Here is a 24,534-nt window from a genome sequence, read left to right as displayed (position 1 = left end):
CAAAACAGACAGAGATAGACCAGGGGAAAACAGGAGATCTGAGTTGGACAACGTTGTCTACAAGTTAAGAATGATGACCACATTTCTGGACAGTATACTTGGCCTTCTGAGCTAGGAAAAAGTAAATTAGCTGGCTAGCTTTCAGGCGGGAAAAAGTATTAATTTCACATGACTATTTCATTTGGATAATAGCATACCACAACCATGATATGTGGCAATTAGAATGTCCAAGTTTTATGGAAAGACAGTGGTAATTTATGGATTTTGTATGAGGCTAAGGTCTATATTATGATTACATAAGTGAGGTCCTTTTTCAATACTTTTGACTCATCCTATATGTGCCCTATTATCAATTATGAAAAGCTTTGTGGTCTGAAAACCCATGGGGAGAGGGGAAGGGGACAATTCAAACTTAGCGAGTTTAGAAATAAGTCAGGGATAGCAAACAGGATTTAAGGTTTTAAAAGTGCAAAAAAAAGTACATAGTTCTCATAGGAGAACGTTTAGTGTAATATTTAGCAATATAAGAACAAACCGAAATAATTGAAAAAAATAGTCTGAGCAGTAAAAGGGAGAGGGACCTTTCAGGGTTAAAGGAGGCAACAAATTATATAAATGAGAACGTTGAAAACAAAGATTGAATCAAGTATAAAATGTCCTATGGATGCCCAATCGTCTATCAATACTCGTATTCCCCCTATTGAACTTGTAATTGCTGCACATGTGACCAAATAAAATGTTAGGTACAAAATAGCAATATCAACAAGGAAAAGAATGTAAACAAAAATGTTCAACTACTTGAACTTGCACTGATGCACTTTATATCTTCATGAGAAAGGGTCATGTGGACTAAATCATACTGGAAGTCAATTTACAATTTACGGTCCCCGCCAAATAAGTTGAGGTGGTAATATTATTTTTCAAATGAACATTCACTAATATTGTGCTGAAAAATTTTTAAATGTTTAAGCTCAAACTACCACTTAAAAAACACTCTTTCTAAAAATGTTGACTAATGACAACAGGTAACTGGATGACTCACAGCTAAAGCACAAAAATATTTTCCTATTATATTTCCAAATTATATATGAGTCAAACAACTTTGGCTCTCAGCTTACATTTTGGCAGAAGACTTTACTCTGCAAGATTCTACTTTCCCAACCAATTCCACTGTTTTCATGAAAAATAAAAAAAAGCATACCAAGATTTTACCTCTAAACATAGTGGGATTGATTATACAAGAAGTTGATTGTGGAAGCAAAATGCCAAAATATATTCTAGGCTTCCCTACACACCTCCTGCACTATTGAATACTCTCTAGTAGTAGGTCTACATTCTCAGCCTCATATATGGAGATAACAGAGAGAATTTTTCACTGGGAAAAAGAATGCTCCCTGCTCCTCCCTCCAACCCTACCAATATCCTCATTAATGCCAACAAGTCACAGTGGGAACAATATGAAGACAAAATCCACCTAGCAAACACCCATCCCTGAACTCAGCAGAGAAGAAGTGAGCTCTCTGATGTCATTTTTGCTATTATTTTCTTAATATAAAGTATGGAAACCCGTGACAAGCAGTTGATGTAAGAGGGGAAAAAAACCCAAAAACTTTAAACTACTTTACAGGTGCAAAGTTCTTTGACAGATTTTTTTTTTTTTTTTTTTTGCGGTACGCGGGCCTCTCACTGCTGTGGCCTCCCCCGCTGCGGAGCACAGGCTCCGGATGCGCAGGCCCAGCAGCCGTGGCCCACGGGCCCAGCCACTCCGCGGCATGTGGGATCCTCCCAGACCGGGGCACGAACCCGTGTCCCCTGCATCGGCAGGCGGACTCTCAACCACTGCGCCACCAGGGAAGCCCGACAACTATTTTTATTAAAAACTAAGTAATACTTTATTTAAGCCTATAAGGTTAATGTGATAATTATATGGACAGTAAAATACAAAAAGAAGACAAGAAAGCCAGGCAAAATCAGCACCATGATAGTGCACTCTACTCTAAAGAGGTGAACATGCCACATGATCTCCATTATACAGAGTCCAAATTCCTGAGACATCATTCTTGGGAAACACAGACACACAATCCCTGGTGACAGAGCATCTGGCCACTGCAGAATTAGCCAAAGATATTGTGTGAGCCCAAATTCAGGAAAGCATTGAAAACAAACTTTTTGTAGATAAAATTGTTTCATTTCAGCTGGCACTTCCCTCTCCACACCACACCAAGAAAAATTAACCCGAGCAACATTCTGGGTGACTTCTTTTACCGAATACTGAGGCCTGGGCTGTTTCCTCAGAATCTTGTTCGACATCATCAGACTGAAACTCTTGCTGGGAAGGATGAAGATAATGACAACTCCAACTGAGAGACCATTCACACCACTCATAATTATAGAACAGGATCGAAGTGCTTAGAGAATGGGTGGGGGACTAAAGGGTGAAAGAAAAATCCATTCAGTTACAAAAGCCATTCCTTGCCAAGACTGGGCCTTAACAGAAGTTCAGACACCTATATTTATCTATCACTTAGTAAGAGCTGATTTGACAACTCATTTCATTAATTTAAATGCAGTTTAAAAGAACTGATCCCAAATAAGTAATTCTTGAACTAAGGTTTTAATACTAATCACTATAGTTTTATTTAAAATCAAATTCCCTATAATAGTTTCGCAGTTATAATAGAATGGTTTGTTATAACAAAGCATGGTTATATTTGTCCCTTATGATGAGAGGACAACTCTAACTAAAAAAACTTGTATTCTTACTGCTTCACCAAGAAACCATCGGTATATTTTTTCTCCTTCAGGTAAACATTTTGGACTAGCAGAATAGAAATTATGAACTAATCATAGTCACATTCTTGGAGTTCATCCTAGTAAATCATGTCTCCATCCAAGCAAATGCCCATTGCTTTCATCTAGAGGTGAAATACCCCTTCAATTACTCAAAATTTTGTTCTGTACATACTGACACTGTACTTAAAAATTACTTATTTTACTCATTTTGTTTATCAAAAGTGCTAAAATTTAGCTAGAATAATTCAGTACTATGACAAAATTACTACTATAAACTTTGCATATTAAACAAGCAAAAGTATTTTTTGCAAAGGAAAATGAAACCAGAAAAAAGACTGATGCAAATCACCTTTTACATAAGCTAGTGACAATAAACTAGTTTGCAATGTAATATCAATAACTGCTGATAGCTAGTTTTATTGAGAGATGAGTCAGAACTCATTTGCCAAGTAACTAAAAACAAGAGGGATGAAAGTCTCTACCAGCTGCTGTGATATTTTCCTATTATATGTTACTAAAGGATCTAGGCTTTTATTTTTACAACATTTTGGCAAATATAGGTGTCCCTCTTTAATTTCCATTGCAAGTCACTGTGAAAGGTTTATGTAACAGTGATGGAATGTTGATCCCACAACAGAAAACCATTATTTTTACTCTAGTTAATGAAAACTAGGGTTGTTTTTTTGGGGGGGAGGGTTTTTTGTTTTGTGTTTTTTTTAGTAATTTCTTTCACTGTCACTAATGGTCTTATGATGATAATCATAGTATAGTATATAATCTGACACAAGTGCTCTTAAAGAAACGTCTAGTGCAGCCTCTGTGGGAGGTAACTATTGGAATTATCATAAACCACTACCTGTCTTCTGCTATAATAGAAAAGGCCTTTAATCAAAATAATCCTTTTTCCAAAGAGCAACTTTTTTTCCCTCTGCAATTCACTCATCTTAAAAGAGCACTATAGCTTTTGTGCATAACTTAATTCATTCTTCAAGACAAGTACAAAATTTGTCACTGACATTTAGCGCCAGCCGTAGGCAATGGATAAAATGAACTAGTTAGCAATTTAACCTGTAAAAAAACAGAGTGGGATGAACAATTTTCTGCCATCAAAGCAAATGGCTAACATTTAGCAGAATTTATTTTTATTTTTCAGCCCATCCCATCTTCAAGAAGAAAGAAGTCAGCCTAACATTTTTTCAGGGTCCTAAATCTTCCTCTCAGCCTATTCCTTTAATGGTTTCAAGTAAATGACTATCCAGAGGATAATTAGGCACTATGCTGTCGCATCATGTCAGGTCACAGCTGGATTTAGTCAGCATTAACCTTTGGGGAGAATTGGAATATCAGTATCATTTAAAATTAAAGACGTGTAAGCAGGCATTTCTGGAGATGTTAGAAAAGTAATTGTCTGTAAATTGTTTGACCTTGAGATTTAATTGCGTGCACAACACACATTCTAGCAAGAGCCCTGGACTGTATTCATCTTTTACCTCCAAATCTTACTCCACAGGGCCCATTAGGCTACCTGTGGCTTTTTAAGGAAAATATTAAAGATTCTGGCCTTCAATTTAAAACAAAAGCTTTAAGTATTGCTTGGTACACTAAAAATTTAAAGCAAACGTGCTTATCAATCAGAATACAAATTTTACTATGAATTTTTAAATGCACGCATACCATAGTTATGTTTAAAGGCTAAGTTCAAATTTTACCCCCAATTCTTTTCTGCTAACAAGTTTGCATATTTTGCCTTATTCCCTTTTACCCTAATGAGACAGCTTATGCTTTCAAAGTCCCTCAAGCTAGGCAAATCTCTCCACCGTTTCTACTGTTAATAATGAAACTTTGTAATTATACAAATCCAAGGTGGCCAATCAGCTTTCCAGGCTGAGCCTTCGGGTACCTCATAAATTATTCATGTGACACTTGGGCCTGTGAACTCACTTGCTTATATTAGAAGCCTAATTAATATTTAATCACACGTGCAGAGGGCACTTGGAGCTGCACTGTCCCTGAAAGAAGGGTAAATATAAATGTGTGTATGCCTCGATGTAAATCTCATCCAGTATCAAAAGCAAGGTGTCTACGGCTTATGGAAGTGACTAAGAAACACACCAGGTGCCTTCCAGTTAGTGTGAGTCACCCCCATTGAGCTTACTACATATGAGGTACTGTGCAGGAGGAGGAAGTTGAAACCTCTATCCCCCGGGGCACCCACGAATCCTTTCTGGCTTGAAATCAGGGGATTTCAAGACTTTGACAGGTAAATATTGCCTTTTCAAATTCCAAATAGAACAAAAAATTGAACATAGTTATCCAGCAGTCTAGAAAGAAATGATACACGTCCACATTCTCAAAGGATGTTTGGCCTTGGATAGTTATCATTTTGTTAAAAGACAGCAGTACTATTAAGCAACATACAGTAAACCTTGGTAACCTTTTCTGAGATTTCACTATTTTTGCCCCCAGGAGAAAGGGCTAGAAAAGCAAGCCAAATAATTATCTGACTAGACAGGCTTAAAGACAGGTGCTATTTAGTGGAGTTGTCCTATGTTGTACTAAGAAAAATAAAACATGTTCTTTCAAAGGGTGATGGGAGAAAAAGACCCACAGCAAGCTATGGTAAACCATAAGTCTGTGAGATGACGAAAGAAACAGTCACTGAGAAAGAAGCATGAAATAGGTCCATAGGCATGACTACTGGATAGAACCAGCACTGCCACACTATGGGAATCTATACTCCCAGGATACATAGCTTTAAAAGTACAGCCTGTGGCATTGTTTCTAAAGATCTCCTCTGTCTTTCATGACATCTCCATTCCACCAGAAATGACTCTATTGTTTTCCCCTGGAGTTGCTATGACACAATCATCACTATTGGCAACTCCATATTAAGAGAATCAATGAGAAGACAGAGTTTATAGTTCTTCAGGTGATTATATTGCAGTACCCCAACATCGCATGAGGTGATTGTGCTGGGACATTTTAGCAGGTAAGTCAAATGATATGATGGTGATCCTTTTACAAAAGGAAAAAATGGCAAAGAGTGATAGGGCTGTCATTTAAAAAGATCACTAACAAAATACTTTATATTAACCCTAGAATATGATATCACTGGCCACCCTGTTATTTTCTTTTACAAAATAAATTAGATTGTGCCCAAATGTAGTCTTGGTAGTTCACAGCACAGTTAGTAGAAACAACAGTTTTATATGTCTAATTAGGACTCCTACTAAGCTTGCTTCTTCCTGGTCAATAAGAAACACAGATTTGAGGAACATCTATGATGAAATCCTATTGCCTTCACACTGGATTGTCTCAAATGACACACCTAATCTCCTGTGCTTCTAAAAGGCACCCACTGCTGAAGATCTTTTTTACCTGGGTTGCACTGGTCCTAATTCTAAATCTTTTATTAGTACTTTGCCCTGAAAATGTGTGTAGAGATTGTACATGGATATAAACCATATAGACCTAGAAGGAGTACATCTTAAATATGATAAGGCAAATAACCACTGATTTCTAAAAGACAATGACTTTGGAATACGTAAAATCTGAATTCAAAGTTCAGCTGTCTTTATGACTGTGTGGCTTCGGGCAAATACACTCTCATCAAATCTCAGTTTTGTCATCTATGTATACAATGGGTTTGCTGACACCTACCTAATAGAATCAGATAATGTATGTAAAGCATTCACCAAAGTGCTTAGCATGCAAAAGGTACTCAAAAATGCTAGATAACATATAGTTATCAGGACTCACAATTCACTCAATCATTCATTCATTCTTACCCTAATCCTTACTAATTGGAACAAGTTATTATACAAGTTAACTAGAAACCATGGTACCTATTATCTTTAAGAGAATGGGGGATTACCTTGTGGGCTCTGGTTTTAGCAGAATCCTAACCAAACCCATTTGCCATTAAGAGTTGTGCTATAACTGGGCTATTATCAGCAAATAAAAAGAAGAAGGGGCAGGGCCAAATATATTTATACTACTTTAGAAAATAGCTTTACACCATCCATAGCCCTGCATTCTGAGCAAATCCTGTTCATTAATAGTCAATAGTCAGGACTTCCCTGGTGGCACAGTGGTTAAGAATCTGCCTGCCAATGCAGGGGACATGGGTTCGATCCCTGGCCCAGGAAGATCCCACATGCCGCAGAGTAACTAAGTCCATACACCACAGCTACTGAGTCTGCGTTCCAGAGCCCGCGACCCACAACTACTGAAGCCTGCACGCCACAACCACCAAAGCCCGTGCACTCTAGGGCCCACATGCCACGACTACTGAGCCCACGTGCTACAACTACTGAAGCCCGTGCACCTAGAGCCTGTGCTCCGCAACAAGCCACCACAAAGAGAAGCCTGCACACTGCAATGAAGAGTAGCCCTCACTTGCCACACTAGAGAAAGCCCGTGCACAGCAACAAATACCCAATGCAGCCAAAAATAAATTTTAAAAAAAATTTTTAAAAAGTCAATAGTCACACTCTGACAATCAGTAGAAATTGTGACCCTGGGGAGTTCAATTTGGATGAGGCCAAACCATGGGCTGTGGTATGTTAAACCTCAGATGAGGGAAATATGGGGAGAGTGGTGAACCTGGAAAGAGCATGGAAGCTTCGTGTCCCATCCCAAATACCCTTCTCTATCCATGTCTTCCAGCTGGCTGTTCCTGAGTTATATCCTTATGCAATAAACTGGTAACCTAGTACAATCAATTCATACTATGGAACCACTTCCAGAAGACTTTGGATTTCACAAAAGAACCCATCAGTGGGGACCCTTGGGAAACATCTAATTTCCCAGGCAACTCAAATATTTGGATGACTGAGAATTATGAATTTTCTGCATATATAGCCATGTGGCTGACAGAGACTTGGTGCTGCAGTCTGGTGTCATGCCTAAGCCTCTGAGGTGGGAGAGCCAAGTTCAGGACATAGGACCATCAGAGACCTCCCAGCTGCATGTAATATCAATCGGCGAGAGCTCTCCCAGAGATCTCCGTCTCAACGCTAAGACCCAGCTCCACCCAACAGCCAGCAAGCTCCAGTGCTGGATGCCATATGCCAATCAACTAGCAAGACAGGAACACAACCCCACCCATTAGCAGAGAGGCTGCCTAAAATCATACTAAGTTCACAGACACCCCAAAACACACCATGAGACAAAGCCCTACCCACCAGAAAGACAAGATCCAGCCGTGTGCACCAGAAGGCAGGCACCAGTGCGCTTCACCAGGAAGCCTACATGAGCCACTGAACCAACCTCACCCACTGGAGGCAGACACCAAAAACAACAGGAATTACGAATCTGCAGCTGGCCAAAAGGAGACCCCAAACACAGTAAGTTAAGCAAAATGAGAAGACAGAGAAATATGCAGCACATGAAGGAGCAAGATAAAAATCCACCAGACCAAACAAATGAAGAGGAAATAGGCAGACTACCTGAAAAAGAATTCAGAGTAATGATAGTAAAGATGATCCAAAATCTTGGAAATAGAATGGAGAAAATACAAGAAATGTTTAACAAGGACCTAGAAGAACCAAAGAGCAAACAAACAATTATGAACAACAAAATAAATGAAATTTAAAATTCTCTAGAAGGAATCAATAGCAGAAAAATTGAGGCAGAAAAACAGATAAGTGACCTGGAAGATAAAATAGTGGAAATAACTACTGCAGAGCAGAATAAAGAAAAAAGAATGAAAAGAATTGAGGATAGTCTCAACAGACCTCTGGGACAACATTAAACGAACCAACATTCAAATTATAGGGGACCCAGAAGAAGAAGAGAAAAAGAAAGGGTCTGAGAAAATATTAGAAGAGATTATAGTTGGAAACTTCCCTAACATGGGAAAGGAAATAGTCAATCAACTCCAGGAAGGGCAAAGAGTCCCATCCAGGATAAATCCAAGGAGAAACACGCTAAGACATGTATTAATCAAACTATCAAATATTAAATACAATGGAAAAATATTAAAAGCAGCAAGGGAAAAGCAACAAATAACATACAAGTGAATCCCCACAAGATTAACAGCTGATCTTGCAGCAGAAACTCTGCAAGCCAGAAGGGAGTGGAAGGACATATTTAAAGTGATGAAAGGGAAAAACCTACAACAAAGATTACTCTACCCAGCAAGGATCTCATTCAGATTTGATGGAGAAATTAAAACCTTTACAGACAAGCAAAAGTTAGGAGAATTCAGCACCACTAAACCAGCTTTACAACAAATGTTAGAGGAACTTCTCTAGGTGGGAAAACAAGAGAAGGAAAAGACCAACAACAACAAACACAAAACAACTAACAAAATGGTAATAGGGACATACATATTGATAATTACCTTAAAAGTAAATGAATTAAATGCTCCAACCTAAAGACACAGACTGGCTGAATGGATACAAAAATAAGACCCATATATACGCTGTCTACAAGAGACCCACTTCAGATGGAAAAAGATATTCCATGCAAATGCAAATCAAAAGAAAGCTGGAGTAGCAATTCTCATATCAGGCAAAAGAGACTTTAAAACAAAGACTATTACAAGAGACAAAAAGGATACTGCATAATGATCAAGGGATCAATCCAAGAAGAAGATGTAACAATTGTAAATATTTATGCACCCAACATAGGAGCACCTCAATACATAATGAAAGGCTAACAGCCATAAGAGGGGAAATCGACAGCAAAACGGTAATAGTAGGGGACTTTAAGAGCCCACTTTCACCAATGGACAGATCATCCAAAATGAAAATAAATAAGGAAACACAAGCTTTAAATGATACATTAAACAAGATGGACTTAATTGATATTTATAGGACATTCCATTGAAAAACAACAGAATACACTTTCTTCTCAAGTGCTCATGGAACATTCTCCAGGATAGATCATATCATGGGTCACAAATCAAGTCTTGGTAAATTTAAGAAAATTGAAATGATAACAAGTATCTTTTCCGACCACAACGCTATGAGACTAGATACCAATTAAAGGAAAAAAACTGTACAAAATGCAAACACATGGAGGCTAAACAATACACTACTAAATAACCAAGAGATCACTGAAGAAATCAAAAAGGAAATAAAAAAAACACCTAGAAACAAATGACAATGAAAACATGACTACCAAAACCTATGGGATGCAGCAAAAGCAGTTCTAAGAGGGAAGTTTATGGCAATACAATCCTACCTCAAGAAACAAGAAACATCTCAAACAACCTAACCTTATACCTAAAGCAACTGGAGAAAGAAGAACAAAAAAACCCCAAAGTTAGCCGAAGGAAAGAAATCATAAAGATCAGATCAGAAATAAATGAAAAAAAAAAATGAAGGAAACAATAGCAAAAATCAATAAAACTAAAAGCTGGTTCTTTGAGAAGATAAACAAAATTGATAAACCACTAGCCAGACTCATCAAGAAAAAAAGGGAGAAGACTCAAAACAACAGAATTAGAAATGAAAAAGGAGAAGTAACAACTGACCCTGCAGAAATACAAAGAATCATGAGGGACTACTACAATAAACTATATGCCAATAAAATGGACAACCTGGAAGAAATGGACAAATTCTTAGAAAAGCACAACCTTCCAAGACTGAACCAGGAAGAAATAGAAAATATAAACAGACCAATCACAAGCACTGAAATTGAAACTGTGATTAAAAATTTTCCAACAAACAAATGCCCAGGACCAGATGGCTTCACAGGTGAATTCTATCAAAAATTTAGCAAAGAGCTATCACCTATCCTTCTCAAGCTCTTCCAAAATATAGCAGAGGGAGGAACACTCTCAAACTCATTCTATGAGGCCACCATCACCCTGACACCAAAACCAGACAAAGATGTCACAAAAAAGAAAACTACAGGCCAATATCACTGATGAACACAGATGCAAAAATCCTCAACAAAACACTAGCGAACAGAATCCAACAGCACATTAAAAGGATCATACACCATGATCAAGTGGGATTTATCCCAGGAATGCAAGCATTCTTCAATATACACAAATCAATCAATGTCATACACCATATTAACAAATTGAAGGATAAAAACCATATGATAATCTCAATAGATGCAGAAAAAGCTCTCAACAAAAATTCAACACCCAATTATCATAAAAACTCTCCAGAAAGTAGGCATATAGGGAACTTACTTCAACATAATAAAGGCTATATATGACAAACCCACAGCCAACATCATTCTCAATGCTGAAACACTGAAACCATTTCCTCTAAAATCAGGAACAAGACAGGAATGCCCACTCTCACCACTATTATTCAACATAGTTTTGGAAGTTTTAGCCATGGCAATCAGAGAAGAAAAGGAAATAAAAGGAATCCAAATTGGAAAAGAAGTAAAACTGTCACTGTTTGTAGATGACGTGATATTATACACAGAGAATCCTAAAGACGCCTCCAAAAAACTACTAGAGCTAATCAATGAATTTGGTGAAGTAGCAGGATACAAAATTAATGCACAGAAATCTCTTGCATTCCTATACACTAATGATGAAAACTCTGAAAGAGAAATTAAGGAAACACTCCCATTTACCACTGCAACAAAAAGAATAAAATACCTAGGAATAAACCTACCTAAGGAGACAAAAGACCTGTATGTAGAAAACTATAAGACACTGATGAGAGAAATTAAGGGTGATACAAACAGATGGAGAGATATATCATGTTCTTGGACTCAAAGAATCAACACTGTGAAAATGACTATACTACGCAAAGCAATCTATAGATTCAATGCAATCCCTATCAAACTACCACTGGCATTTTTCACAGAACTAGAACAAAAAATTTCACAATTTGTATGGAAACACAAAAGACCCCAAATAGCCAAAGCAATCTTGAGAAAGAAAAACGGAGCTGGAGGAATCAGGCTCCCTGACTTCAGACTATACTACAAAGCTACAGTAATTAAGACAGTATGGTACTGGCACAAAAACAGAAATGTAGATCGATGCAACAGGATAGAAAGCCCAGAGATAAACTCACACACATATGGTCACCTTACCTTTGATAGAGGAGGCAAGAATATACAATGGAGAAAAGACAGCCTCTTCAATAAGTTGTGCTGGGAAAACTGGACAGCTACATGTAAAAGAATGAAATTAGAACACTCCCTAACACCATATACAAAAATAAACTCAAAATGGATTACAGACCTAAATGTAAGGCCAGTCACTATAAAACTCTTAGAGGAAAACATAGGCAGAACACTCTATGACATAAATCACAGCAAGATCCTTTATGACCCACCTCCTAGAGAAATGGAAATAAAAACAAAAATAAACAAATGGGACCTAATGAAACTTCAAAGCTTTTGCACAGCAAAGGAAAACATAAACAAGACAAAAAGACAACCCTCAGAATGGGAGAAAATATTTGTAAACGAATCAATGGACAAAGGATTAATCTCCAAAATATACAAGCAGCTCATGCAGCTCAATATCAAAAAAAACAAATAGCCCAATCCAAAAACAGGCAAAAGACCTAAATCGACATTTCTCCAAAGAAGATATACAGAATGCCAACAAACACATAAAAGGATGCTCAACATCACTAATCATTAGAGAAATGCAAATCAAAACTACAGTAAGGTATCACCTCACACCAGCCAGAATGGCTATCATCAAAAAACCTACAAACAATAAATGCTGGAGAGCGTGTGGAGAAAAGGAAACCCTCTTGCACTGTTGGTGGGGATGTAAATTGATACAGCCATTATGGAAAACAGTATGGAGGTTCCTTCAAAAACTAAAAATAGAACTACCATATGACCAAGCAATCCCACTACTGGGATTGCATACACCCTGAGAAAACCATAATTCAAGAATAGATATGTACCACAATATTCATTGCAGCACTATTTACAACAGCCAGGACATGGAAGCAACCTAAGTGTCCAACGACAGATGAATGGATAAAAAAGATGTAGCACATATATATAATGGAATATTACTCAGCCATAAAAAGAAATGAAATTGAACTATTTGTAGTGAGGTGGATGGACCTAGAGTCTGTTATACAGAATGAAGTAAGTCAGAAAGAGAAAAACAAATGCCGTATGCTAACACATATATAGAGAATGTAGAAAAATGGTTCTAATGAACCTAGGGGCAGGACAGCAATAAAGCTACAGACGTAGAGAATGGACTTGAGGACATGGGAAGGGGGAAGGGTAAGCTGGGATAAAGTGAAAGAGTAGCATTGACATATATACACTACCAAATGTAAAATAGATAGCTAGTGGGAAGCAGCTGCATAGCACAGGGAGATCAGCTCAGTATTTTGTGACCACCTGGAGGGGTGGGATAGGGAGTGTGGGAGGGAGACACAAGAGGGAGGGGATATGGGAATATATGTATACATGTGGCTGATTCACTTTGTTGTGCAGTGGAGACTGGCACAGGATGGTGGGGCAATTATACTCCAATAAGGATGTTAAAAAAAAAAAAAAAAAACTCAAGGTGAGGTTTTTCTGGAGGTTGAGAGGAATGGAAGTAGACTGCATAAATATACACCTCTTGGACCCCAGGTCTGCTACTGGGAAAATTTTGAGAAATGACAAGGATGTAGAACTAAGCAATCCTAGAAGGGCCACCAACCCTGTCTCAGCTATGGACTTAATTGAAAGTCTAATTTATGCAGTAGAGCTGAGAGCTGAGATTGTTCAAATACTTTCTGCCTCAGTGAGGACTACTTCTGAAAGGGGGCGAGTCTGAGCTTGCAGGGAGAGGGAGGGAGGTAGGAGAAGTGTGGAAAACAGTAGACTCAACTTTGAAAAACTACAGGTGGCGAGGAGAGCAAAAGCAGAATAACTGAGGGGTGAACTACAAAGGAACATTCCCATCAATTAAACAATAATCAAACAGGTTTTTTTAAATAGATACCTACAATTAGACACTTCTCTAAAACATCCCTGTGGAGAGAATATATTTAGCAAATGAGTGAAATTATCCAAACTGCCATTGCATGGCAAACTGGAATCAGGTGGCCACATACTTGACAGGCATAAAGCCTAAAATTCCCAGTCAATATTAAATTTTGCTTCCATATTTACCTCTCATATTTCTTTGACTCTATAAGAGCAATCCTTATGACATCTCACAGGTGTCACATGTAGTTGTTGATATTCTATCTCCCACTCTATTTCATAAACCCTGCATCAGCATTTGTCAAAGACTGGTCCAGGAACAGCATGTATCTTAATCACCAGAGGCTAGCAGCCTGAAGCTTATGTAATTTAGTGAGCTCATTTTAGGAAAAAGAATATAAGATTACAAATCAAAGTTAGATACAAATGTGAATATTTATTTAGCACAAGAAAAGAAATCACAACAAATTATTGGAGTCTTAAAAATTGAGCTTACTTTTGGAAATTTATCAACAGTGCTTGTATAGAAATCGTTCCTGGTGGAAACAGTGGAATAAACTGCAGTAAAAGCATGAAATTTAGAAAAGTGCACCAACTTGTAGAAAAAAAAGTTTTGTGTATCGATAAGAAATGATATCACTCTTTTTAGAAAAACAAAGGGGGAGGGATTGCCAAAGCACACACAGGGTTGAAAATTTTCAAGCACTGTGCAAGTATACAGGCATCTTTTCACTCTCCTGTATTTATCGACACTATCAATGACAACATTTAAGAGATTGTACGTGGGTAACGAGGAACGCATAACCTATTATACAGCTCAAATGTCAAAAACCTCCCAGGGTGTACTAGAAGCCGGGCAGTCGTGTGAAGAGCAAAGTGGGCGGTGAGGACCTGGACAGCAGCAGCTCCTCTGCTCCTCCCAGTGGTTAACCATGTGTGAATTAGCCCAGCAAGGCCAGATTTTTAAAGAAATGCTGAAAATCTGAACCACTAAGAGAAATCCCTTAATTTTTAAATGTCGTTGAGAACTAAGGCACAATTTTAAAAGGCACTGAATTGGCAAAACAAAACATGTCTGCAGGCCGTCATAAGTTCTCTAACACATGGAGTATTCATAGATGACACTGAAGTTAGAAACAAATATCTATATTACAGCTCTTATAGTATGTCAGCTCCCTAATCCAACTGTGGCCTTCTCAGTAATACTTTTTATATATCCATCTTTGAGTACAGTGCCTTCCAGGAATATCTGATTCACTGCTGAATCCTCAGCACCTAGTACTCTGCCAGGCATGTAGTTGAAGCACAATACATAGTTGTTGAATGAATGATTGGAGTGGGCTCCATTAACCTCACAGATGAAATTCAAGACCATATTACTAGATGAACAAGGCAAGCCAAAAAAAAATTATATATATATATATGTATAATATATATATGTGTATAATATATATACATACTTGTATATACACACAATATAGTATCATTAATTCAAGTTTAAAATATATAACACAATATTGAACATAGTCTATAGATTCATACATATGTAGGAAAAAATATAAAGATATCCACAGAAATGATCAAGACAAATTTAGTATGGTGGTTACCTCTTAAGAAAAGGCTATCAAGATTGTGGAGGCATGCATAGAAGATTTTAACTATATCTGTAATTTTTCTTTTTCACCTTGGGTGATGGGTACTTGAAATCAGTTACATTCTTCTTAACTTTTTGAATTACTCAAATATTTCATAATAGTTATTTAAATAAACTTTTTAAGTTGGGAACAATTTTAGATTTACAGAAAAGTTACAAAGATAGTACAGAGAGTTCCCATAAACCCTTCACCCAGTTCTCCCCATCTTATGTGAGTTAACATCTTACATTAGTATGATACATTTGCCAAAAGAAAGAAGCTGACATTGGTACATTACTAGTAACCAAACTCTAGACTTTATTTGCCTTTCACCAGTTTTTCCATTAATGTCTTATATCTGCTCAAGGATCCAGTCCAGGGAACCACATTGCATTTAGTTTTTATGTCTCCCCAGTCTTTTCTGATCTGTGACAGTTTCTCAGTCTTCCCTTATTTTTCATGATCTTGATAGTCTAAACCTACTGGACAAAGATTCTGAAGTGTACCCTATTCTGGTGTTTCTTGCCATTTTTCTTATGTTTATATTGGGGTTGCAGATTTTCTGAGACAAAATGACAGAATTGAAGTGCCCTTCTCATCATATCACATCAGGGGTACATGTTATTTCACATGACAGCATTGTTGATGTTAACTTTCATCACTTGGTTAAGATAGTGCTTGCCAGGATCCCTCACCATAAAGTTACTATTTTCCCTTTCCTTACTCTATTCTTAAGAAATAAGTCACTAACTCTAGCTCACCCTCAAGGGGAAAGTGTGGGAGGGAAAAGGAGGAGCAGAATTAAGCTCTACCTCCTGTTGAGGAGTATCTACACATAGGTAATAATTTTTTGAAAAAGAAAATTGAGTGTAGCATAAAAAGAGAACAGGAGACATAAAAAGTGAGAAGAATTATACTGCCAGAAACATCCAAGGCTTTTCTGTGACCTGTGGAGACAATAGTATCTCCTATTTTTAAGATAAATACATGTGCACATTCAAAATGTCAAAACAGTCTCTTCTGTGAGTTATTTCTTCCATTCAAAGAGTAACCAAATTTTCTAACAGGTAACCATTCTCTAAGCCTAGATACTAATACCTGCTTTAATAGATATGAATAGTGGTTCTATTTAAAGGAAATTGTTCCCCACAAGCATTCAACTACTTATTGTATTCAAGAGAACGGACTGTGAAAAATTTCTTCTAAAATATGTACAGTGTTAAGTACCTGCCCACCAAGGATGCCACAATCTGGTATAAGGGAAGGGGGCTTAGAAGTTTGAAGATAAGTGCCCACATAACAACAGCACAAGTCACACTGGGTTTATCACCATGAGAGAAGTACTAATTCAGTGGTATATGAATTTGGATGAGAAAAAGACAGACTTCAACTTAGAGGTAACTAGTGAGACTGTGGCTCACTGTGTATCACCTCTAGGAAATTCTCTGTCTCTTTTCAGAGAGTCACAGTATCGGAGATCTGACATCTTGATCAATTTAAATGCTAGGTCTTACAACAAACTTGTAGTTACCAGGGAGGAAGGGTCGGGGGAAGGGATAGTTAGGGAGTTTGAGATTGACATGTACACACTGCTATATTTAAAATGGATGACCAACAAGGGCCTACTGTATAGCACAGGGAACTCTGCTCAGTATTGTGTGACAACCTAAATGGGAAAAGAACTTGAAAAAGAATGGATACATGTATATGTATGACTGAATCTCTTTGCTGTACACCTGAAACTATCACAACATTGTTAATCAACTATACTCCAATATAAAATAAAAAGTTTAATAAAAGGAAAAAAATGCTAGGTTCTACAATAGAGTATACCCATAAGAAAGAAAACCAGCATTGCTTTAGATATAATCAATACCAGAGTACAGAAGGTAGAAAGTAGAAAACTAAAAAATTACCCTCTAGAGAGACAAAGATTAAAATCTTCACTGAAACAGTCTACTACTCAAAAAAATACTGGAATGACTCCCATTTGTTGATATATCAATCCTCTCTTCAGCTCTGTGCCAACCTGTATTATCATACTTTTCTTATCTCATTTCTCACCAGTTTCAACATGGCCCACTGCTTCTATTAATTCAACTGCTTATTCTACCTTGCTCACAGTTTTAAGATGGGGCCTCCATGGCCTATATATTAGTCAGGATCCTTTTCATTACAAATAATTTATGCCCAATTCAGATAAACTCAAGCAAAAAAGAGCGAGAGCAAGAGAGACAGAGAAGGGGGATGTGGTAATTGGCTAACGTAACTGAAAATTCGGGGCAAGTTCAGGACACTGACTCTGACTTTTGGCTCTAAGTTCTCTCTGGATGTTTCATTCTCAGGCATGCTCTCCCTTTAGAGTGGTTCCTGGCTGCTCCAGGGGCACATACTCACAGCGTAGTAACCTCAGCAGAAAGAGATCTTTTTCCCAGTAATTCCAAAGCCCCAAGATTGAATCTTACTGGATGGAAGGGACATATTTTTGAACCAACCATTGTGGTCAGGAAAGGAATATGCTAATTTTCTAGGCCTAGATCACATCTCACTCTTGACTTTGAGAAAAGAAAGGTAGCAGGCACATTGAAACCATCAGGACTGAGACATAGAGGAATGGTGTTCTCCAGAGTAAAATATGTTTATTTCCATAATCATAAGAAGGCAGAGTGAGTACCCAGCGGGCAAAAACAATTGTGTCTACCTTACCCTGTCTGTGTCACTCCCCAAGTAGAATTCACATATTTTTCTCACCTCCTTGGGTTACTCACATCTCTGCTGTTCCTCATATTGTTTTCACATGAAATTTGTCACCTGCTCTGCCACTTGAAAGAGTTTTACTTATCTTTTAATAGCTTATTTATGTGTCCCCTCTTTTGTTAAGCCTTTCATTAATGCTCCAGTCAGGTAATTGCTCTAAGATTCCACAGATCACATGTTCCTCTAAGTGGTGTTTATTCCATTCTATCATATTAAGGTAATTTATGTAATACAAATTATTTGAGGGCAGAGAAGGTACCATACCCATCTTGGTTTTACTTGTCTTAAAGCAAAGTGTCATATGCGAAGAAGTCACTAGATAAACATTTGCTGAGTTAAGAGACATCCAAATTTTTCCACCTCAAACCTCTTCTCCTATTAATTCTTTCTGACTTTGATCAACCATTTCTGAATCCCTCTCCATATTTATATATGCTTTTGGTGCTGCTGGCTTTGCCAGTCTCTTAAGTCTCATAGAATCTACTTTATCTTCACCAATGGGTTCAGCTTTGTTCCAGTCCCTAGGGACTATAGGTCTATGTTGAGTTGAGATGGAGGAATTTAAAGCATTCCAGCCAAATACCTAGAGAATTGCATTAACTCCTCTGTCCAAGCTTCTGCTTTGGTGACCTACATGGCACCTATTTCCTCCAGAACTGATTCTGTATATATTCTGTGGGATTTTTTATATATATATATATATATATATATATATATATATATATATATATATATATATATATATTTCTGTATATTAAACAGAGCAAGGTTTTAGAGTCAAAAGATTTGTGACCTCAAATAAACTACTTAATCTGAGTCTTGCTTGTTCATCTGTGAAAGAGGGATTTTTTAAATACTTAACTTCACAGAGTTTTCACAAGAATAAAACAGAAAAACAAACATAAAGAGCCTAGCATAACATCTGATATATGAAAAGCAACAAATGTTAGCAGTCTGTACTAAAAGGACAGTGGACCAACTAACCTGTCTCCCTTTTCCACTACAAAATCTTCCCATCAAGGAATCTTGCAGGGATGTGCTCACTTGCATGACCAAAAATCATATTAGATAACTGAAAATTTAGTTGCTATGATCAAAGAACCTCCTGGAAATCCCAATGGAACAAGATTTCTTCTAGAGAACCCAACCCAAGTGCAAGTCTACTCCTTAAATTGACTGAGCCTATATCTTCCTTCATTATCCTAAAAACCTGACAAGCTAAGTCCCCAGAGTTTATAGATGGTCCCATTTTAACCTGTGGTCTAAAACCTCCATAACTGTTTTTTCTAAGTCCCAGACTTGGGATTCATGCCTTGCTAAGATCTATGCTTTGCTCTGATCATAAACAGAACTAGACAAGCCAATGCTCAGCTCCATAACCAGGATCCACATGAACAGGTGCAAAGAACTCAGAGATTTCCCTAAATATCCTTGGGGTAAATATTAGGTTATTAAGGAGACAAGGGGGAAAAATGCATGAAACCATCATTTAATGATTGTTTTACTTCTCATGGCAAAACATAGTAAAAAAAAATCAAAGAGCTGCTATTGTTTATGATTCCCAGGAAAAAAGGAGACTTCCTTCTAAAGAGTACAATATAGAAAAGGGATAAAAGAATAACTTTACAGTGGAGAAATCTGACAGACACTTTCTCGGCCAGGTGATATGAGCGATAATAAGTCATGTTAATCGCAAATATACTTAATATGTACTATAAGAATGATCTTTTTACTTACTTTTGTGGTCTTAGTCTCAAAAACCCATAACCAGTGTAATCATGAGAAAAACATCAAACAACAATGGAGGGACATTCTACAAAATACCTAACCAATGCTATTCAAAACTGTCAAGGTCATGAAAAACAAAGGATGTCTGAGAAACTGTCATTGTCCAGAGGAGCCTAAGGACACATAAAAATTAAATGTAATGTGGTATCCTAGATGGGATACCGGAACATAAAAAGGACATTAGATAAAAACTAAGAAAACTAGAATAAAGTATGACATGCTTAATTCCCAAAGCAATGAATTGTAACAGCACTTGTGAAACGCTGTCTACTACAGAATCTTATTAGAGACTCTGTCCAGGGATTTAATTGGGGGCTGGTATGGTCAAGCTTCTCAAAATTGATCTACAGAGTCAATAAAATTCCAACCAAAATCTACATAGATTTTTTTTGTTAAATTTGACAATCTGATTCTAAAATGTATGCAGAACATCAAAGGGTCAAGAATAAACATTCCAGAAAAAGAAGAACACAGTCAAGAATTTGTTTTACTAGTTAGGTAGAATTACTTAAAACCTATTGCAATTAAAACAGAGTGGTATTGGCACAGAAATAGACAAATTAACCAATAATGGATCAGAACAGAGAGCCCAGAAAGAGTACCAACATAAGGAACTGTGATTTAGGATAGACCTGATTTCACAGGATGATCATTTGAATAAATGGTGCTGGAATAGTTGGTTGTCATTTTTAAAATAGGAATTTAACTGTTGCCCCCCACCAAACACAAAAATCAAACCCAGATGGGTTAATGTAATTGCATAGGAGCAAGAGTGAACTCTGGAGGCCAGTTAGGACACTGCTTCAGTAATACTGGCAGGAGATCAAGGTGTCTTGGACAAGAGTGGCAGTGGAGGTAGTGAAAAGTGATCAAATTCAGGGATCTGTTTGAAGATAGAAAACTTGCTGATGAGGGGATTTATGCCAAAGATGAAAACTCAGGTTCAAAGATACCTTTGGGGTTCTGAGCAAAGCAACTGGATGAATGTGTGTGCTGTTTATTGATATGGAGAAGTCTAGAGGAAGAGCAAGTTTGGGAACAGGTGGAATTCAAGAATTCTATTTAAGAAATGCTACCCTAAAGCACCTATTAGACAATTCAGTGGAGATGTTATGTGTTCAGTTGGATATATATCTAGATCTCAGAGGGGAGGTCAGGACATATGTCACATTTCACTGATTCTATGATATACTTTTCTCATACTTCAGTATCTTTGAAATTTGGACATGCCTTGCAGTCAAGGTTGTCTTACAATGAGAATTGGTAACATATATTTTCTTTCCTTCTAGTATATAAAATAACGATTCATCTTATAATCAATAGGAACTTAGATTCTTTGAATTATATGGAATTTGGGAGACATCAAAATATAGAAGGCATTGAAACCATGAAACTGTGAGATCACTCAGAAAATAAGCAGAGGCAGAGGAGGAAAAGGTAGAAGAATGAGCCCTTGGATACCTGTAGGCCTGAAAGAGGAAGAGAGGCTGGTAAAGGAGAATAAAAAGGATGGCCAGTGAATCAGGAAAAAAAGCCAGGAGTCAGCAGTGTCTTGAAAATAATGAAATTATTTCAAAAAGGAGGGAGGGAGTGATCTGCTGTGTCAGATGCTGTGGAGAAGATAAAAAGGCAATGAAGGTTGAGAAGAAAGAAAGAAAAATGAGACACTTATTCTATAGTCAAGAGTGGTTCAGAAGAACGGTGGGGAAAAAGCCGGGAAAGCAAGAAGAGCCAATGATGTCTGTAAGTCATTTAGTGCATTTACTGTTTTGTTTTTGTTTTTCTTATTCCAACTAGAATAGAATATTCCTTAAGCCAGAGATCTATGTTTTGTTTGTTTGTTTGTTTATATTCTAAGAGCCTAAAGCAGTGTCAGATGCTCTAACAGTATTTGTTGAATTGAACTGACCCTTTTCATGAGTTTTGCTATAAAATAGAGCAGAGAAATGGAGCAATAGCTGGATTTGATGGTATTTTATATAAAGAATGAGTGGCATTCTGGTAGCTTTTTATCACAGAACACAAACCAGCAAATGGAAGTTATTGTAGGGCAGATTTGAGCTCAAAATAAGCAAGAACTACTTGCTTCTTAAAATATCCCAAAAAAAGAGGAGGTTGCCTTTTGCAGAGGGGTAGTGAGTGTATTATTACTGGCTCAAAAAGATAAAAAGCTATAAAATAGTACCAGAGGATGCTGGATTTTTAAAGAGGTTAAGGGGATTATTGGACAGAAAGTTGAACAGAAGTGCCTTCTAACTTTAATATTTGTCTTTTCAGAGTCACTGCAATTTTTAAATCCCAGATTCATCTCGTCCTCTCACTTGGGGCATTCTGAACCATTCGGAGCATTCTCTGTTGGGGAATGCAAATGTTTAAATTCAAATCAGAGCAAAATATAATTTTAAAGGTAACCTTGCCATGAAAAATAATTTAAGCATTTCAATATCAATTTTAATTATTTATGACCAATTGCACCATTGCATTAACATACATAATTGAGTGTTCTCTTAAATTAAAAAACTTTTTTAAAGAATGAAAGGGGGCATTCAGTTATGTTCAGAGACTTGTACAATTGCGTCTGCTTGTAAAATCTCCCAGCCTTTATTGCATGAGTCTCATAACTATTTCAGAGACAAATCAATTATATTACAGAAAACTTTGCTACTATTACAGTAGTACTTTGAGTAAGTGGTAAAATCCCAGAACTGAACTTCAGTACTAATCTATTTAATCCTCTGTCTAAAGCAGTCAAAATAATTTCAGTGAGCAATTTGTTAAATTTTGAGTGCCTAGATATATCTCACAAACTTTACTTAAATATTAAATAACATTAATTTTCTAAGATATCGTTCAAACAAAATGAAACTTTTCTCATTATTAATGCAAAGCACGGTAAAAGTTATCAAACTGTCCTTGGATTCTGAAATATGTCCTCTATAGCATGCTGTAGACAATCTGCTGTAGAAATCCTTCTGCTGAATTTTTCTCTGCAGGCTGGCTGCAGAGCCATGAATAGGTTAATGAAATGCATGCATGGAATGAAAAAACAAATTATAAGTGGTAATTCAGCCACTAAACCTTCGCAAGGCTGGGGGGGGAATAGGAAAATAAAGCTAATCTTATTTCATTTTTCTTTATAAACTCAAAATGTCACCTCATAAATCCCATTTTCTGTTTCCATAAAGAATCTGTGTTAGAACTATTGTTTATTAAAAGTTCTGCTGCCATATGGATAACTTTAAAAAATCTCCCACCAAACCTTTACTATGTGCAAATATTCAGCAATTTTACATTCATGGTCTAAAATTTTAATTTTATTTCCTTTCATTTCCTCACACATCAACATGGTGCACTATGTAAAGGAACTATGTAAATATCAGGACCTTGAACTTTGGTACAAGAACTTCTTTCAAAATATATTTATATGAACCACAAACAATACAGAAAAATTTCCTACAAAATCATGCTCCTAGCTATCAGTATTTTGTTTTCTAGAATGTCTCTGAAGGCTCATAGGCTGGCTTAGATTTTTGGCCTAGCAGATTAATAATGTACTGTAAAATGTGAGGCTGCCACCAAAAAATACATTTGGCACACCATATACAAGCCCTATATTAAGACATCTTGGGATATGCAAAGAAAATAAAGTATATCATCTATAATTCTACACATACAAACAGCAACATCAGGATACCTAGTTAAAAACAATACCACATTCAAATGAATACAAAAAGACAAGATCTATATAAAGTTATGAAAAACTTTGCAGTGTGATTTTAACAAATAATGTGCTTCTTATTTAGAACAAAATAAGAACTCTTAGGAAAAAAAACCTGAAATGATCAATACCAAATTCTACAGAAATATAATAAAGGCCTAAATAATTAAAAACAAATTAAAATCTAAAAAGAGCCAACACATTCTCATGTTCCTCTTTAAAAATGTATAACATTTTCCTTTCCTAGTGGCTTACTGAGTAAAACTCACAAAGCCTCTGCACACTGGCCTTTATTTTCATCTTAAATTGTAAGAGTATAAGAAAAATTTGATGTCACCATATTTTTCATCTGAATTTTCCAAAGAGCTGCTATTTTTTGACCTAATAATGATAGATCAGATCCTGCTTCAGTGTCTATTTAAAAATTCAGATAGAATCAACTCAGAAAATATAATGAATTTCTTAAAAAACCTACTAGCACTTTCAAAATTTGCCTTCTAATATTTAGACTGTACAGTGTAAGCTCTTTAATATGCACAACTTCCAACAAAAAACACAAGCTTTGAAAAAAATCTTGGTTGTGTCAGATTTCTTGAGAGCCTTTCACAGAGGGCTCCAGGTTCCTATCATGGACTGTAAAGAATGGTTTAGTCTCAAGAACTTTAATGCTAACATCCTTAGAACTCAGTGAAAGACAATGGCCATATTGTAGGAAAAAATTCCATTAATCTTTATTTATGTATTAAATAATTATTCTGCTTGAAGCCAAAAAGATTTATTTTTAAACTTCTGAGGACAGAAGAATAGCAGGTTTGTAGATCATTTAGAAATATATATATATATTTAAACAATCCATATAAATGGCCTTTTGGGGAGTTCATTTAAAATTTCCTACTCTGCTGTTTAAGCACGTTCATATTAATAAGCAAATGCATATAATGAAAAGAAATGGTCCACAGCAGC

The sequence above is a fragment of the Delphinapterus leucas genome, chromosome 12 (assembly GCF_059928025.1).
Source record: "Delphinapterus leucas isolate spDelLeu-1000000601 "Yukka" chromosome 12, BTC_Dleu_Yukka2, whole genome shotgun sequence".
Taxonomy (NCBI): domain Eukaryota; kingdom Metazoa; phylum Chordata; class Mammalia; order Artiodactyla; family Monodontidae; genus Delphinapterus; species Delphinapterus leucas.
This window is presented reverse-complemented; position numbering follows the sequence as displayed.